The sequence below is a fragment of the Mauremys mutica genome, chromosome 11 (genome assembly GCF_020497125.1).
Source record: "Mauremys mutica isolate MM-2020 ecotype Southern chromosome 11, ASM2049712v1, whole genome shotgun sequence".
Lineage (NCBI taxonomy): Eukaryota > Metazoa > Chordata > Testudines > Geoemydidae > Mauremys > Mauremys mutica.
This window is the reverse complement of record NC_059082.1, coordinates 63,198,435-63,218,379: the sequence shown is the minus strand read 5'-3', so window position 1 is coordinate 63,218,379 and position 19,945 is coordinate 63,198,435. Positions and strand designations below refer to the sequence as shown.

The 19,945-nt window shown below is 42.3% G+C and overlaps 1 long non-coding RNA gene across 1 annotated transcript in view; it reads right to left on the bottom strand.

Annotated features, from left to right (window-relative positions):
• LOC123343700 overlaps nt 1-19,945 on the bottom strand; it is a 102,533-nt gene that overhangs the window by 37,129 nt on the left and 45,459 nt on the right. The window contains exon 2 of the long non-coding RNA XR_006572325.1: nt 8,834-8,991. This is a non-coding gene — a long non-coding RNA (uncharacterized LOC123343700). The remainder of the gene's footprint in view (nt 1-8,833; nt 8,992-19,945) is intronic.

The following is a 19,945-nucleotide window of genomic DNA, read 5'->3' as shown; positions in this document are numbered from 1 at the left end:
GAGAGACTGTCTCGCTTCTGGCTTCCCTGCCTTCTTATAAGGCCCGGTTGCTCAGTTTGGGGCGTGGCTCCAGCTGCAGCCACTTCCCTAATCAGCCCAGCCTTGAGAGCCACTGCTCTCAAGCCCTGCCAGGCCACTTTTTAAACCTCTTCACAGCAGGAGCAGGATCCACCCTGCTACACACCCCTTCTGGCCTTCAAACACCTCCCCCTCCCACCCCCCACCTTATCATCAGAAACAAGCTCGACACAGACCAGGACACATCAACTCAAAGTGGCACCAGACTGCCAAGACAACAGATGCAAAACCTGTAGAGATGTCTTAATCAACACCCCCAACACTCCTTTCAAGATCCAGGGGTCCTACTCCTGCACATGCCCATCACAACATATGGTGTACTTCATCCAGTGCATCAAATGCCTCAAGAACAACTATGTGGGTGAAATCAGACAGAATCTCTACATTCTCAACAAACTCACACAGCAAAATGATAAAAGACAAAAACACCTTATCACCCATGGGTGACACTTTTCACAAGACAATCACTCTATATCCAAGCCTAACAGTCCTTGTCCTCAAAGAAAAACTGCACAACACCTTCAAAAGGCAAGCTTCGGAACTTAAATTCATAACTCCGTATCGTGGGGGTGCTCTACTCACAGCTAGGATGGCACCTCCTCCTGGTCACTCTGGGGAATAGCTCACCAGGTCAATGCCCCTTCCCACAGTTGCACTGTGTCTGTCTGTCTCTGTCTGCAATCAAGACACAAGAAGTAATTCTTCCATTCTACTCAGCACTGATAAGTCCTCAACTGGAGTTCTGTGCTAGTTCTGGGCCCTACATTTTCGGGAACATGACTTAAGAGGAAAGTTTGAAAAAAGTGTGCGGGGGGGGATAGGGGGTTGTTTAGTCTGAAGAAGAGAAGATTGAGGATCATAACAGTCTTCGAGTGCATAAGAGGTTGCTATGAAGACGAGGGGGATAAATTGTTTTCCTTAATTACAGAGGACAGAACAAAAAATATTGGGTTTAAATTGCAGCAAGGGAGATTTAGGAAGTTTTTCTTAATATCTAATCTAAATACTTAAGCACTGGAACAAATTACCTAGGGAGGAATCTCCATCATCAGAGGTTTTTAAGAACAGGTTAGACAAACACCTGTCAGGGATGGTCTAGATAATACTTAGTCCTGCCTCCACTCCTCCATTTCTATGATTCTATCACAGACCAGAAAGAGCACCTATTCGCAAACCTTCTGTGTTGGAGGAAACTGACTTTACAGAACTCACAACTTGGTAAGCAAGGACAGAACTTTTTGGTTGTAACATTTGCATTTCCATCATTCAAGACAATGGTTAAGAATAGAACTGGCTGGGAAATGGAATTTCCTTCCCACTAAAAATTTTGTCCTCATTTAAGGATGAGAGGACAAACACTCAACATTTTTCATGGGCAGCCAGGGCAGGCTGACAGGAAACCAGGCAGGAAGGCTGATTGGCCAGCCCGGCCTTCTCAGTTTCCATTGAAAATTTTGATGGAATCAAAATGTTGCTGCAGAACATTTTGATGGAAAATGCAGAGTCGATTGTAAACAAGAAAATCTGTTTAACTGGAAAATTTCCCACCAGTTCCAGTTAAGAAACTTGTGATGTTTTTTCCTGCACACACGAAACCTGTAAGAAGGGTTAATATGATGTGTGACTGAGAGGCTGGACCTCGAGACCACGACAAAGAACCCTGAGACACAACACTAGCAGGGGCTACCTAACAGATGCGGCAAAGGAAAATTGTCTTTCACTATCTTATTAGTATTCTTTCAGCATGTCAAAGTAATGGATAAAGTACTAAGTATTCAGTGCAATTCATTGCCACAGGATGTAATTAAAGCCAAAGGTGTAGCATTAACATATTGCAGTATATTCTTGTTATCCATATAAATGTCCAATCTGTTTTCAAATCTTGCTAACAGATTTTGGAAGAGATTAAACCTCATGCTTCAGTGCTTAAGACAGCCTTTATTAGAGATTAGGAGGAGACAATGTGATTATCTCACATCGGCAAGATTTCTTGCCCTTTCCTCTGAAACATCTATTGCTGGCCATTGTCAGAGAGGATACTGGATACTGTAACCATGACCCGCTGTGTACACAAACCACAGGAAATCTAACAGGCTGCAGCCTCATGGCTCCTGATTGGCACCCTACCATGTACAAACCCAAGGGGCATTCCAGGAAATGTCCAGGCAATGGTGTGGATCTTCTGTAGCTGCCATGACCATTCCTGCTCTTGTATTCCTGGCTTTGACCTTGGCTTGATTTGGACCTTGCCCACTCACCCAGACCCTGAAACCTGACTGGGACTCTAATCCTTGGTATCGACCCTGGCTTAGAACTTGACTGCAAACTCCTCTGCTATTCTCAGCCTCAGGTTTCACCCTGCTCTCGCCCTTGGTCCTGAATGCTCTTGTCAAGATCCTGACACAAGACTCCTGAAGCCAATTAGGTGCTTCCCAAACAGCAGCTGAGCTGAGTCTCTGGGACCCTTACAGCAGCCAGTGTTGCTTTCCAGGCTGCCAAGCCAGGACCTGACCATCTTGCTGGCTGAGGTAAGTGACAGCTTTGTCTGCCTCGCTGCATGGGGACCTTTCCTCTCCTCTCCTGCTTCTGTCAAAACAAAGCTGGGGAAACATGAGACTAGAGTGTGTTGGAGGCAGACAAAGAACGGAGCAACCCCCTCATGACGTGGCTGGATGAGGGGATGCTGCAGGCGGTACGCTTCCTGTTCTGTACAAGTGCCCTTGACAGAATCTTAAGATACAGGCTGAGAGAGAGTGTGGAAGCAGAACCTGAAATACCCCTGAGAGGAAATGCTCTTGTTTAGAAATCCCACCATTCAGCACATTCACCAGCACAACTGATTTTTAAATTACTACACATTAGTAAAATTCGCTGATTAACTGGACACAAACATGCACAATTCTAGTTCTCTCAATTTCTGGAAATAGGGGGTCAGGAGCGTCGTGTTATTTTCTTGGGGGAAGCAGAAAAAAACTCTGGCAAACAGTGAAGAGGGGAGGAGCTTTGCTACAAGTTGTGACTGACAGGTCTGACTTTCTGACCAGCTTCCAGTACCAACATAGAGGAGGGACAAACCATGGCTGGATTTCAAAACACTCCAAAAATAGGTGAAACTGAGATTTCCTGAAATAGCTTGGAACCAGGGAGGGAGGCAACATGACCACCATCAGAGGTTGATTAAAATATTTTTAAGTCTTCTTTATTTGCTGAGTAAGCTTCTGTGCCTAAGCCCTCGCCTGAAAACTAGAAGTTTTTTTCCCTGCTGCAGTTTCATTAGCAGCAGCTGAGTACAAATCTTAAAATAGCAACACAGGCATGTTACATATTATAATACAAACTGAATTTTAACCTTAGACTGTTCCTAGTTTTATTGCACAACTTTCCTGCTTCATCATACATGCCACTGACATCAACATGTCTTTGTACTTGGTGGAAAAAATAGCCTGAGCTGGCTACATTATCTACAACCACAAGTATGTACTATATTATCTACAACTAAAGCAGCACCATGATCATTCAACAAAAAAATTTCTTCTACAGAACAGGAAAAAATTCACAAGGAACTGAATTCATTTCAGTATTCACACAACTATCTATCTACATTAGGTATTTAAAAGCAGAGCAGGAGTTACGAGTTAAAAATCACAAATCTAGCCATTAAAAAAAAATTCTTGCTTTCCAAAGAAAGTGACTGTTTCCCTATTTCAAACTCTCCTGGCCTCACTTTCTAGAGCTGATGGAAAAAGAGCTTCATATTAGTTAGTCCCTCATATGGACTAAAACCAGAGTATATGATCAACTAGCTAGCAGTGGCAGGGCCGGCCCACAACATTTTGGCACCCGAGGTGGGGGAGCTCAAATGACGCCCCCATATCCCCTCGCTTGGGCCAAAACTTTGAAAGGTCTCATTTCTGCCTTCTTCCTGTTCTAATCCTCTCATGGTACTGCTCTGCTACCTACCCCAATAAAGGAGAACTAACAACTTAAAATGCCTCGTTCAAAAATTTTAAGTAACACTTAACTTTCAAACGCCTGAACAGCAAATGTAACTTTTCTTGTCTGCATAGTAAACACTGGCATTTTTATCTGTTTGAATAATCAAAGTGGTGCTTTCTGTGCCTTCTTGGTTGCAAAGATTTGAACTGCTTCCTGCTGAAGGTCCACAGTCTGGGCCAACTTATGCTCTATTGAGATGGCTGCAAGGCCGACCACCTTCTCCTGTGTCATTGTAGAGCATAGATGTGTTTTTATTAACTTCAGCTTGGAGAAGCTGCATTCGTCACTGGTAACTGTTACAGGAAGTATTAGAAGTATGTGCAGAGCAACAAAAGCATTTGGAAAGAGGGTGGTCACCTTATTTGTGCACATATATTCCAGAACAGCCTTTGGAGTTGATCCTGCTGAAATGTATCTTGAAAGGGCTTTCAGTTCATCACCTAAATCACTCGCATCAATATCACACGTCATCATGTGTCAACACTGTCTCTAGTGCCCTGCATTGCTGGTGTAGGTCTTCTTCAGGGAGAGTCAGGAGTTTTGGAATATCATACATCTCAAATATACTGCTGTGTTCCTTGAGCTGCATGAAACATTCTTCAACTGACTGCACAATCTAGCACCTGGTTAAAGAATTCAACTTTGAATTGTTGTTTAGGGTTTCTTATGGGATTGTCCTGTGCCTCATAATCAAAATGTCTTTCTTTGGTGACTCTTGTATTCTTGAATGGGAGGGAAAATAGCTTCAGTGTGAAGTTCCTCTGCCAACTTCTGTGCACTCTTCAGAACGTTTTGAAATCCCTCATCTCACCGGTAAGACTGTAGGTATGACTTTGCTTTGTCCAGTTGTTCCATTGCTCCAGATATATCAAGGTCAACACCATGAAGTCTCATCCTCCCTGATTGAACTAACCTCATTATCTCTAGTCTGCTTCTTGCTTTATATATATATATATATATATATATACATACATATATACATATACACACACATACATACATACATACACACACACAACACACACACACACACCCCCCTGCCCCTGGAAATTTCCACTACATGCATCTGACGAAGTGGGTATTCACCCACGAAAGCTCATGCTCCAATACGTCTGTTAATCTATAAGGTGCCACAGGACTCTTTGCTGCTTTTACAGATCCAGACTAACACGGCTATCCCTCTGATACTTGACACCATGAAGTCTCTTGCTTACAACATTTATTTCAAACAATATGTTATGCCACTACACTAAGCCACACAGAAATTTGAAGTTATGTATGTTTCTGGTGATTCCATTTCCCCCATCACTGTTCTACCACAAACGGTTCCTGTCATACCATTATCTTCCATAATGGCAACCATGGCATCATCTATCTTCCCAATTTGGTGTTTGATAGGCTTTATCGCCTCCAATCGACTTTCCCATCATGTGGCACTCAGTGGTTTCAGTGTCAGAGAGGATGTTCCTAGATGTTGCTTTAAAATTTGTTATCGATGAGTTGATGCAGAGAAAAATACATAGATGCTTTGAATTACATTAAAACATTTAACAGCCTCACTAGAAGCTGATGTTGCATCACTGACTACCAAGTTCAGTGAATGAGAACTGCATGTTACAAAAAAAGCTTGAGGGTTTAACTCTCGGATCCGTGTCTGCACTCCTCTGTTCTTTCTTCTCATGTTGGCACCATTATCGTAGCCCTGACCTCTCATGTAGGCTATCGCAATTCCAGTATCTTCCAGCTTTTTAAGAAGCACATTTGTCATACCAGCTCCTGTAGTATCATCAATGTCAATAAATTCTAGAAAATGCTCTCTGACAGTCACCATTGCAGGGACATTTTCACTAGGTTCTGTTGTTGTTACAAAACACACCATTAAAGTCATTTGTTCCATATGGCTGATGTCAGGTGTGCAGTATAGAATAACAGAGTAATATCTTGCTGACTTCAGATCTGTTTGACTTTTGTTGCCAGTAACTGCATGATCTCATTTTGAATTGTTTTTCCAAGGTAGTGGTGTGTGTACATTTCTTGGGTGGTGACTCTTCTTAGATGCTCCTGGAGTACAGCATCAAACTCAGCCATCAGCTCCACAATTTTAAGGAAGTTTCCATGGTTTGGCACATACAGCTGATCTGAAGTGCCATGCAGCGCTAGGTTTTGGGTAGCAAGCATTCTCACCATGGCAATAAGCCTTTTCAGAACATTTTGCCAGTAAAGAGACTCTGATACAATCTTCTCTTGATGCTGATCATCTATGGTGGCCTTTAACCTTCGTTTCATCTCAAACTCTTTCCACCTATGTAATGCTCTCTGGTGATTTGCTTCCTTCTCATGGCATGCCAGATTTCTAACCCGATTTTTCCAGTCCTTTGTTCCTGTAGAACCCAATGTGGCTGGAACATTAGACTGGAAGAGTTTGCAACAAAAACAGTATGCAGCATTCTGGGTTTTTGAGTACATAAGCCATGGCCTCTCCACTTTGTCACCATTGGGGATTTCACACCAGTAATGTGTTGGATGGAAACTTCTATTTTCATTGTCTTTGGGAATATGAAGTTTTTCACTTGCTGTGGCCCATGCAGTACAAGGAAATCCCTTAGCCTATTGCTCAAGTGGGCCCACAATCCTGGATCATCTAGACTTAAGGAACTAATCTCAGCAGCAGCTGTTTCTTGCGCCTCCACCATACTCGTCTCTGATCTACACTTTTCTTCAGGAATGTGCATGGTTACATCCATTTGAGATGGAGATATGGATGCTTCAGTAGCTGCCAGGTCACCTGCACTCTGACTAACTTGAAGATCAGGCATCTCCTCACCACTCACATCCTCACTGGGGCCAGAAGGCTCACCATGAACATTTGTGTCTATGTATCTCAGGAGAGCTCCTTCCTGCTTAGATAGAAAAGCTTCCTTTGCTTTCTTTCTTTTTCTGAATGCTGCCCCAGAGGGGAGTTTTCTTCTTTCACCCATGACTGCTGGTCTCTGCCAGCTATAGTGGCTCTCAACACTCAGTTGAAGGGGACAAATAAGCAGGCTGGTAGCAGGGCCTGATTGAGGGAAGATATCAGCGTCTTAAAGGCCTAACTGGCTCCTACTACTTCAGTTGACTGCCTGTTCTCCTCAAGTGGGTTCAGGGAAGCAGCAGGAAACAGGAAGCTCCCTGAGAAGCTGGTGTTAATCAGTCCAGGCTCCTGGGGGTGTTAGAGAGTTACATAAGAGGCTTCTCCTCCTCTTTCTCCCTGCAGCTCCTGCTGCTTTCTGTTATTCCCTCTCACCTTTTCTCCTGCCTGCCTGTTATGTCTCTTGTGCCCTCCTTCCTCCAGCACAGCACTCCACCATCTCTGTGCATCTATAGCAGAGAGAATACATATGCACCAGCAGCAGACACAATTTTCTACACTCTGGGTCCTAGTGGCACCCCCCCTCCCACTCTGGCCGCCTCAGTTCACCTCCTGGTAAGGCCAGCCCTGAGGCTGCAACCTGGAGACTGGAAAGGAAGTGTAGAGAATACTCAGTAAAAATAAAGAGGCTTGAAGCTATCAGTGTACCAAGAGACAGAGGGACACAGGGTTGCAGCAGAAGGTTGGGGAGAAGCTCAGGGTCTGAGACAGAAGAGTGGGGAATGAGGCGTAGGCTCAGGGTCTGCATAAGAGAGGCAAAGCGGAGAGCTTGGAGAGAGTTATTGGAGAGGCAGGAGAATGATTTTAATACTATAGATCAGGATAAATTGGGAAATTTAATATCTTGAATTATGGTTACCATCAAAATCCCATCCCTTTGCAGCCATTTCTGCCGACATGTAGATCCCACTGAAGTCTATAGGGTAGATTCTGCTGCAGGTGTATAACATTCAGGGCAGTCTGAGTAAAATTTGGCTTATGTTATTACCATGTCTTCATGATGAACTGCAAGAATTGCAATGGATGTCAGAGGTACTGAACAAACATATATGGATCTTCCCTATCATGTATCCTAGGAAGATACTGAAGTTCCTGTAGTTCAGTCTACAAAAGAAGAAACACACCCCATTTCTCTTGTGGGCAGAAATGGAGAGGCATGACCTTGATGAGTAATTGTACAAGGAGAGATTCACTCAAAAGCAGGTTTTGATAAGGCTTTATATCAAACTTCAGCCTGTATTTATAGAAGTCAGCCTTCCTGTATATGTACAGTATCAAGGCCAGATAGATAATCACAGCTAGTTGACATGACAGGGGTGATCTCTCCCCAATACTGGGAGGATGAGGAAATAATGCTGTGAGAAACCTAGTGTTTAGACTTAATTTTGACTTTAGAAATGAGATATGATACTATCATTCCAGGAAGAATGGCTCTTGTCATATTATATCATTTGTGAAGGTTGCAGAGGCCATTCTTGTGAACACTGCTGAATGGAAACAAGTTTACAGACTATGAATGCAATAATGCCCTTCTAGGGGAGTACAATGTCAGTGAATTGTCTCTCTGATTGCCCTCCTATGCATTGGTCCTCTTTTAATCAGTTTAATGCTTATGATTTATGTGACATCATGATTCACTATTAGTACATGCACTGATATAACTGTTTGTCCAGCACATAAAAAAGAAACTCCTTAATGATATTCATGACCTGGGAAAAACAGATCTGGGATTTATTTGTTCCTGGTAGAGAGGTTTAAAATGTCTAACTCTTGGAGAATTCCTAATTGTTCCAAATGATTTATGTGAACTACATAATTACCAAAGCAAAGCAGGGTCATACTCAAACTTACCTGGGTTATTTCTTGCCAAGTAGCAGAATATTGTCTATTCCACAAGTGGGCTGCATTTTTCGCTTGTTTATAAATGTCAGGGTGTAAACAGAAAACAAAGTAGTAGCTTGTTCCCCTCTCAATTTCCAGAGTTCACTGAACAAGGAGCCTTTTACAAACTGGACATGGAAAAAAAAAAGACACAAATCAAGTAATTAAAATGCCGATTTTACTATTTTCAGATCTCTCACATACAGAACATTCTTTAATGTTCGCAAAGCAAACACCCATCTATTAAAAAAAAATCCATCTGAGGTTTTGAACAAGCCTTAAGGAGTTTCTGGTTTTCCTATACTTAACTCCCTTGTGTTTCAATACAATACCACCAAAATTAAATTTTATTTCACTTGTAAAGTCAAGTCTACTCATTGCATAATTTATATTTACCTCTTACTTGCCAAGTTTTTTTTCTATTCCTAAAAATAAAAACTTGTTTTGAAAGAAATATGAAAAAAATTAAAGGGATTGTGCTGAGCCAAAGGCTCTGGTTTCTCTACCCTCACCGTACCATCTGGAAAGCATCTGGCAGGCACATCTATTGATAATTTTAAAAAGCTTTTTATCTACCCTCGTGACTTAAGAAAAATATTTAGCATGTACGAGCCCATAAAATTCATATTCATTATCGTTGGTTTCTAAAAACAACAACAACAAAAAAACCCTCCCCAAACAACCCTTATACCTTGTCTGGAGAAAAGGACACGGCTGGTAATGTTGAAGTTTGTGCTTTGTGGGGTGAGGGGTGGGAGAAAGGAGATTTACTCTGTCCTGCATTTGCACACTTTGCAGGTTTTTGATCTGATATGACCAGGTCTATTGCAAATGTGGCTGGATCCAAGAGCGAAGCTGGGCTTTATGCTGTGTCTAGTGAAGATCCTTTTGTAGCTATGGTACAGTCATTGAAAAATGATAAACGGAAAAAGTTTCGGATTGTGACTGTTTAGACAAAAGTTGGCAGGCAGACCCGGGTTACACAAATATTGTAACTCTGCAGATTTGTGGACTGTTTACTCTAACACCAATCAGACAGTTCCCCATACAAGTCCTCTCCACTGTAGTTTTCCTTCATTCTCTTCCTGAACTACCAGAAGCGGAGGCAAGTTCAGTAAGAGGTATATACTAATTTTTAATTTGTCCACAGTCTCCCGGGAACAGGACAAACAATATCTGAATTTCTCAAGTAAAAGAACATGCAGAGAAAACTAACAGTTCCCTTCCTCCCCAAACCAACCCACCACACATTTTCTAGCCTCATTCATAAGTCTAGCATGCTTCACAAATCAACCTAAAAAGAAACAGATTCATCTCTCTTTCTCCACGAGGATCACCTTTAATTTCTAATTCAGTTTAACTAGTTCAGTGCTCAGTTGTGATATTTCCTATGACCAAAAATAACTAAGAAGCTAGAAATTAACATTTGTAAAATTGTTTGAGTTTCTTGGATGAAAGGAGCTACAGAAAGACAAAGATTTACTATTATCCCAGACCATGTAGTACTATTTTTAGAGGTAGCTGTTCTGTATGTCTTCTTCAGTACACAGAATTTCTGTTAGGACTCACCACCCTGCCCAAGATTCTTAGCTAGCGCTTGCTTGTCCCCTTCTCCTGCCATAATTCATTAGCAGTTTACATTGTTAGAAAAACTCTTTATATTGTAGTAGCATCTCGGAGTCTCAGTCATGGATCAGGGCCTCATTCTGCCACTGTACAAACACATAAGACAGTTCCTGTCCCATAGAGCTTACAACCTAAGATGGGTTTTCTCTTGTTGCTGCCAATGAGAGAATAGCCCAAGCTGTAAAGTTCAGATCTGGATCCAAAACCTACCCAACGTTTGGACTGCTAAAATCAGAAGTTTAAGTTTGGGCCCATCCCTGCAGTCAACAGATCACAGATACAGTTAATATCACAAAGGAAATTTCATTCAACTTAATGAATTTTGAGCATATGACAACTCCAAGTCTGGATACTTGTAACTTTCATACATGTTTCGGCCAATGTAGCCTAAGGATATTTAATTAAATATTGCTATCAATAATATAACATTTCCCCCATCCTCTAGAACTCAATCTTAGTAATAAATCCAGGACACATGGTTTTCTCCTGACATAATCTTGAGAATAGTTGGGTGAGCTTGTGTCCTTCCCCTCTTTCCCTCTCAATTTACCAAATTACTGTAAAATATATTTAAAGTAGGAGTAAGTCTCAAACCAAGAGTTTTGTCAACCTTCCAATTTTCCTGATCAGGTTACAATTCAAGATTAGCAACAACAAAGCTGCAGATCTGGACAGTCTCAAAGATGAACCTGTAGCTGAATACAGATATTGTAGCTCATGTCCTGGTTAACGAAGAATAATCTGAGTATAGGCAGCCAGAAAGAGCCCTGGCGGCAGCCTCCAAAGAAATAGCAGGACTTTAACGTCATGAGTCTGACGAGCCTGGCAGCTCTCCCTCTGCCACTGGAAGAACAACAAAGTACAAATTTCTCTCCCTGAAATTTAAAGCTCACTCAAGAGAGGCTGACAAGGAGAAAATTATGAGCTGTGTTGTCTCTCATGTGTATTTGTGTTGACTTCAAGATTAGATTACAAAAATAATCCCCCCAAAACCTCAGTACTAATTGAACAGCAAGGTTATTCGAGAGAAGATTACATTGGAAAGAAATGAAAATATTTACAATGCTTCAAGCTTGCCCATTTTTAAACCTCCAAGATGTTGCTCAACTAGGAAAAGGATGTAAAGCAATTTTCTAATATCCTAGTTTCAGTAGTATTTCTCTATGTATGCTACCTACAAGATATCTGAATATGGGCATTTTGTACAAATTTCCCATTAACACAAGTTAAACATTGCAGGTAAAATAACTATAATTTACTTGGAAACTTGAAATTAAATAGGATATGAGCACCTAACTCCTTTAGGCTCTTTTGAGAACCCCTGTCGTAAAAGTGATTGTGCTACCCTGGCTGAAATGCTTAATTACCACTCTTTGCATAACAAAACACCCACTCAAATTTAGTTCTCTGAATATTTGGCTTCAGAGATCGGCGTAGATCTGCTTTGTTGCAAGGACAATGTCACTACCCCAAATGACATTTCCTATATAATACAACCATAGTAAATCTTCCCCCTCCTCCTCCTTCACCCCAGATGTGTAGGATCTGTGTGCAAGTTACTAAAACAGATTGACTTGGAAAATTGGTTCTGCTTTAAATGAAAGCAAATAATTGAAATATTTTTTGGCAGATAACTCATCTTGAGAGTTAGTTTCAATGCATTATAGAAGTTAAGACAGTGTTGCAAGTGAGTCAGACACTGAGGAAAGGTTTTTGGAATGTTTTCTTGGCTCTCTTATGATCCATAACTGGCACACAAAAATCAGCCAGTATTACTTGCAGGTGGCTGTACGTGTTTCATAGGTGAAACTTGAGGGCCCCTGCTCTGTCTATGCACTCATGCATGTCCCCTGAGAACCTTCTGTACAGCTCAGCCAGTATATAGCCTGCATGGTATTCAGCACCAAAAGAAAAGGAGTGCCATGTAAGGAAAAAGCATTAAGAACTCTCCCAACTGGTGAGCAGCTTAAGTATAGGAACTGCAAAGCTCCCAATAAAGATACTCTCAGCTGGGATGCAAAAGAAAATCTTGCCCAGATTTTTACTTTTGACCCATAAAAAGTACGTTTTGCTTTGTAAAGGTCCAGTCTGGTTCCACTGAAGTTAATGTGAGATTTATGAGTTACTTAAAGCAGAACTGAGCCCCACAGCAGTTTGTGGGAGCTGTCCATTAATGATACTACACGGGGTTTGGCAGTTCTGACTATCCTGCCACATGCTCTTGCCAACAGAAATTTCATTTTAGCCATTTAATCTCTCTCCTTATACATGACTATCATGTATTTTTAAAAAAAATATTTTAATAGCAGCTTACACCAACTTTTCACCTTGCCTCGCCTCCTCATCTTTATTTTTTCCTAGAGGTAGCTTTTATTGAAGATTGACCTGGTTTGCTTTTCTATCCTCACAAATAGTTCATTATCATGCACCAAATTTTTAAATTGGTTGACACAGATTAAGAGGATTATAGGGAAGGGAATACACCTGGTGCACAGAATGTGTTTACCATTAAACGCAAAGGTGTAACCAATTTGTAAAAGATTCTTTTCACCCCCATCTTTTTATTCCTTCTGTCTTTTTGTGTCTGATTATTAATACCAACTTCTAAGGGACTTGAAATGGGCAACAGCCATGTTACTATATTACATCCAGAAGAGTGTGATCAACCCTTTGTTCAATTAACTTAACCAGACAAGGCACTGGTTTGGTAGAAAAGTTTATAGTACAGTCTAGACAAAGTCCGGAACGTCGGTTATATTCTGTTGGCTACGGAGAGTGAGACACAAAAACTAACTATAGAAAAGCCTTTCTTCTTTTTGTTTTACTCCAGTAAATATAAAATGCTACAGATTTACATTATGATAACATGTGCCACAGATTATATCAGATCTGCCACATCTTACTCATTGTGGATTAATTTTGAGAAAATTTTAAGGTATCCCACTCTTCTGATGAAGGATTTTACAGTGAGAAGTTTAAAATCTCACTCCATATTTTTGGATTGCTCTCGTTTAAATAGTCACAGATTGAGGGAGCCCTATTATATCTTCCAGTAAAACAATATCATTTACTGGCTAGACTGTTTTCAGAAGCTTTTAAATTATGAACTGCAAGACTGACCCAAATTTAGAAACTCATTTTCATCCAATTCTTACAAACTGAACTTTGAAAGAAAGTTCAAAAATACACTTCTCCCACATCAAATACCTATGTACAGTAAATATCTATGAGACCCTAGAATAGTCTGACTTTCCTTCCTCAACTCAAGAACACTTATGTTGTAGTCAAGGCATATATGGTCAATCAAAAGAATAAGTATGTGCTTCATTTTAAGTATGAAAAATCCCACTGGGAAGTTCATGGGGTTGGAAGTCAAGGCAATTACTCATGAGCTTATGAGTTAAGCAGATGTTTAACTGATTTGCTGGATCAGGGCCTTAGCATTATGGTGGTGGAGCAGCAGCAAGACCATAGTTCAGGTTGCATCATACACAAAGATGTGGAGTCCAGTGGAATATGAACAGGTATGTTCTCAATAGGTAAAAAGGATGACCATAAAAGTGATTTGTAGTCCCCAGTTCTGGTGATGACTAACTTTCATGCAACTATTTACTTCATTGTTTTCAATAGAAAAGAATGAATGTCTTAGTTGTGTAAGCCTCCGTTTTTAAGATACCAAACTCCCTAGAACAACAGGTTCAAATCTCAGCAAAGTCCATTTAAAATGTACACTTCCATGCATACATTTATGCAGCACACTGTGCACCTTCGATCTCCTTTTCTCACCCCAGAAATGGTTACGTTTCAATGCTATATCATTCGTAAAATGGTTTAGAATCTTTGTGAAGAAAGACGCTACACAGTATAAAATATAATATCTAAAATAACATCTTAAAATATAACAAATATATAATAATATATAACAAATAGAAGCAAGATTAAAGACAGCAGGTTAGATTACAGTTTCATGAGACACTGCTATTCAGGTCCTATAAATATCTTGCTAAGGGATTCCAGCAAAGAGGAAAATTAAAGCCTCATTTGTAATATTTAAAATCGTTAAAGGTGTTTTTAAAAAAATATTTTTACACATCTTAAGTAAAAAAAAGACAAAATCCATTTTGATTTGATTTGCCATTTTTGTGTTGTCTCTGTGGGAGCTGAATAGAAAGGTGACTAAAAGTAATATTAATTTGGGTAACTAGCTATATAACTTAATAGGCAATCCGGTAAACTGCAGCTATTAATACAATTCAGGATTTCAAAAGCAATTAGTGGTGGTTCTCCTCTGTGTCTGGTTTACACCCTCCAAAGCCAGAGTTCATTTATCCCATATGCTCAATGACTTCCCAGGAATTGCTTCTTTAACTCTCTTTAGACCGATCTTTTGCATGAGATTGACATACCAATCATAAACTCATCATAAATTGGTATAAAAATAAATTGTCCTCTGAGACCAAATTTCATCCTTCCCAACCCTACTTGGCTAGACGTGTCCTCTCCCTTAGGGTAGGTCCATACTTACCCGCCAGGTCAACGAGGAGAGTTCGACTTCTCAGAGTTCGAACTATCGCGTCTAATCTAGATGCGATATTTCGAACTCCGGACGCGCTCCCGTCGACTCCGGAACTCCACCACCACGAATGGCGGTGGCGGAGTCGACGGGGGAGCCACAAACTTCGATCCCGCGGCGTCTGGACGGGTGAGTAGTTCGAACTAAGGTAGTTCGAGTTCAGCTATGCTATTCGTGTAGCTGAACTTGCGTACCTTAGTTCGACCCCCCCCCTTAGTGTAGACCAGGCCTTAGGCTCTTCTCTGCTTTAGGTCTGGCACTCCCACAGCTTCCCAAGTCTTTTCTCTTTCCCCCTCTGGGTTGAGACACTGTCCTGCAGTCTTCTGCTCTCTGCAGCCTGCAGGAGCCTTCTAAGCTTCTGCAGCTTCACTCTGACACAGCTTTCCCTCCTGTTTCCTGCTGCTGTCTTCAGGGGTCAGCAAACTTTGGCTCCCAGGCCATCAGGATAAGCCGCTGGTTGGCCCAGATGGTTTGTTTACCTCGCGCATCCACAGGCATGGAAGTAAACCTAAGTAAACAAAGTGTCCTGGCACACCAGCCGCTTACCCTGATGGGACAGCAACTGGTGGGGAAATTTTTTTGGAGGGGGGAGAAGCTGGGAGTCAGGGGAGTAACCCCTGTGACCACCCCCCACATGACCCCACCCCTAGCCTGGGACCCCCACCCTCTCCCCATCCCATCCCTTCCCATCTTAGCTGGGATGGGACAGGGGAGGATGTCTCTGGCCTGGCTAGAGCTGCTCTGGCAGGCTGGGCGGTGCGGCTGCAGTCTGCGCCGGTGGGCCAGACCGGGCAGCGTGGCCGCAGCGTGCTCTGGCGGCGCAGCCACAGCCTGCTCGGGGGTGCAGGGCCGAGCGGCACGGCTGCAGCCTGCCAGCCCCAGAGCTGCAGCTGCTTCGGAGGCTGGGGAGAGAGCAGCGTGGCCAGAAGTGGAGAGACTCTGGCCCCACCTTCCTGCCTTCTGGCTCTGCTGCCTCTCCTTGCCCCCTCTCTTGAAGGGAAGGGGCTGTGTCCCACCTCTCCCTCTCTATACCCGTTCATAAGCCGACCCCCTTCTCTGATGCTTCCGTTTTTTACTAAAAAAATTCAGCTCATGAATGAGTATATACGGTACACTATAAATAGGCGCTAAACTGTCCTGAGGAATGACATACAAGTAATATTATTCTCAGCTCCCCATTCCTCCACCACAGTTGCTAATCTGACCCACTTACTCCCTCATAAGATACACACCCCAGTCTGTCTCTCAAATCTTTTGGTAACTCCTCCACCCTCCATAGTGCCTGAAATGAACCTTTCCTCAAGTACTCCTTCATCCATCTTATACCTGCTGCTTGCCCATCACACCCTCGGCTACGTTCTGCTTTTCACCCATATAGAAATGCACTCTCAAGCTGACCCCCATCTGACAGGAAGGGTGGAAACAGCAATTAGGCAGGTGACATAGAAAGTGTCTGTACCGGGATCTTGTGGTGATTCTGACAGCAGGGAGAGGAGGTAGATCAGGCGACAATGGTGGGAGGTTTTCAGCCAGTGGAATCTCTTCCTCCACCAGTATACTAACATTTTTCTATGGAGACTGACAGATATTGCAACCTCATGGTACCTCTCATGGCCAGGGCATAGGCAGCCCAGTCTAGTGGCTAGCGACCTGGTTCAGGAAAGCCACATTCAGGTTATCAGCCAGGAGCTAGTCAAACTAATCCAGGCAGGATCAGGCACTATTTGGGTCACCAGGAGTCAGGCTAAGATTAGGAGCCTGGGAGTTAGGTAGGCCAGAGTCTCTAGTGTAGGTAAAGGGGGGCCTGTGCCTCTATTTGTATTTAAATAGGAAACCCTGACCAACCAGATGTCTTGGTCTTCTTCCAGTCAGAGCCCAAGGGAGGCCTCTCTGATGTAGCTTCAGGGCCTCCTTTTTGATCAGACATGGACTTTTGTCTGACAGGCCTCAATCCTGCTGAAGGATTGGAAGGATTTTAGCTTGTTAGGGCCCCATAAGACTGATGAGTGACTCCTGATAGACAGGGGCGGCTCTAGCAATTTCACCGCCCCAAGCACGGTGGCACGCCGCGGGGGGCGCTATGGTGGTCGCCGGTCCCGCGGCTCCGGTGGAGCATCCGCAGGCACGCCTGCGGGAGGTCCACCCGAGCCGCGGGACCAGCGGACCCTCCGCAGGCACGCCTGTGGGAGGTCCACCCGAGCCGCCTGCCGCCTTCCTGGCGACAGGCAGAGCGCCCCCCGTGGCATGCCGCCCCAAGCGCGTGCTTGGCGTGCTGGGGTCTGGAGCCGGCCCTGCTGATAGATTTAAACACACGCTAAACCTATTTATTGTTTTTATTATATTTTCTCTGAGATATTTTTACCTTAAGGATATAAGTGCATGCTTAGAGAGAGCCGTATAGTAACTTGCTGGCAATACACTGTTCATAGCCCTCGGAGCGAGAGTAATGCAGAGGTGCAGGTTGTTAAGCAGACTGGCTTGCTGGGCTTATCACAGTGTATGGCAGGGAGCTGTGTGACCGTAACACATCCTGGTCAGAAGAGAGTGGGACAAGAGTCCCTACCCTGAGACTGGTCACAGCTGAAGACTTAGAACTGGAGAGAGGAATACAGCCCTGAAAGTGTCACAGAGCCCACGTGCAAACCGTAAAAGCAGCTGCTTTTGTTATGGTTAAATGACAAATGAGAAACAAGATACTAAGGTTTCTGTTTCTCTGACTGACTGTTTTTCTGACTGCATTGTAGACTTTCAAAGCACCATGTGTGTGGTTTTTTTTAAAGTAACAGCTAACTTAATTAGTGCCTTTCCTTTATAGGAACTCCTGTCATAAAGATGTTGACATCTGTCTCCTCTTTATTTTGAGTACTCCCCACCCACTCAATAATACTCCATACTAGGTCTGCAGCGATATTAACAGGAGTACTTGTGGCACCTTAAAGACTAACAAATTTATTTTAGCATGAGCTTTCGTGAGCTACAGCTCACTTCTTCGGATGCATAGAATGGAACACACAGACAGGAGATATTTATACATACAGATAACATGAAAAGGTGGAGTATGCATAACAACAGGAAAAGTTGTTAGCTCATCTCAATTGATTAGACTTTTCCTGTTGTTATGCATACTTCCACCTTTTCATGTTCTCTGTATGTATAAATATCTCCTGTCTGTGTGTTCCATTCTATGCATCCGAAGAAGTGAGCTGTAGCTCACGAAAGCTCATGCTAAAATAAATTTGTTAGTCTTTAAGGTGCCACAAGTACTCCTGTTCTTTTTGCGGATACAGACTAACACGGCTGCTACTCTGAAACCAGAGATATTAACGTCCCTCTTTGGAATCTCCAGACTGGTGGTTGCTAATTCCTTTTGTAGTTGGCACAGTAAGCACACTGAATTACTATTTTTAACAAAAACAAACAGACGTGTGAATTTAATCAGGATCTCCGTACACGTCAATAGGGGACCCAGCAGCAGCAGCTATATTACAGTAGGAGGTCTGATTCCAAGCTGCCTACTATATCTTTGAGATCATAAATAAATTCTACCCACACAAGGCAAGCGCACTTAACACTGAGTGCTAACTCAAGACTGAGAGGAGAGATTAAAAATTGGCCTGTGGACATGTTACTTGCAGTATATGGTGACAAAAACAGTAGTATTTAATTTATATTTCTTTTGATTTTACAGCATCAGCGCACCATTAACATCTAACTGAATTGAAGGTCACAATACCCAGTGTAAATTCTAACCAGACCTTAACCGAACAGCCAAATCCATCCTTTACACTTAGCTTATCACATGACCCCTCTTCTCTCCTCTCCTAACTTCCCTCAAAAAAGTGTCATCTTTGCAGCATGCCAGGAAGCAACTTGGGCTCTGGAAAACCAAGGGGGAAAAAGACAAGTTAAGGATCCTACCTACACAGGAACCCCACTGCCGGGTTCATGACTTAAGGAACCCCAGTGTTATTAGAAGTGAAACATATTTATATATGGAACAACAAGTGCATAGAGGAGATTTTAGAAGCTATATCTTTAAAGCTTGGAAGAATGTGACTGGAGTGTAGGTGCACTGGATCTCATGGGTATGCAGCCCTCGCCTGACAAGAATTACTCAAATAAGAGACAGGCTTAGACCACAACTTTGAAATGGAAGGATGAGCTATCCAGTATGGAAGTATTCAGAGCTGAGGCTTTTGGGCATTTGCAAAATGTGGGTGTGAACCCAAGTTCAGATTTCAAATACCTTGACGTATGGAAGTGTTTGGATCTGTGGGTTTAGCCCTTTGCATACAGTATTTTAGCAGAGAGTTCTTTAGTATCTTGAAAAAGATGAAATGACTACGGATAGGGGCAAGACCAGCTGCAGGAAGAGCTCAGTGAGAATTCATGCTCCAAACAGCGGAACTACTATCATCAGTCAGTAAGATAGCTATGCAATTGTCTGCAAATAACCTGTAGGTTATAGGGCTCAGGCTGAGATGTTGAGAGAGATACCAGTAGTTGCAGGAATAATGTGGGCCATCGTTAGTTCTAATTAGGCTGAAAACACAATACTACAGAAACTGACAATGGTATCTAACAGGAAATAGAACATGTGCAAATCAAGTCCATCTATAGTTAATAATTGTAAAAATTATTCCCATAGTTAAGTATAAATTTGCACTTCAGATAAAATGTTTAAAATGTTAAAAATTTAAGGCTCACCTGCTATAAAAAAATTCCTTTAAAAAAGCTACAGCAATAGTATATACAGTAATCTCTACAGTAAATCCAAAATACTACAGTTAAGATTATTATTGTAGTGAATTGAGCTATTACTGCAGAATACTGTAGGTTTGTTTTCTGTTTTAAATATACTCTATATAAATGTAATACAGGAA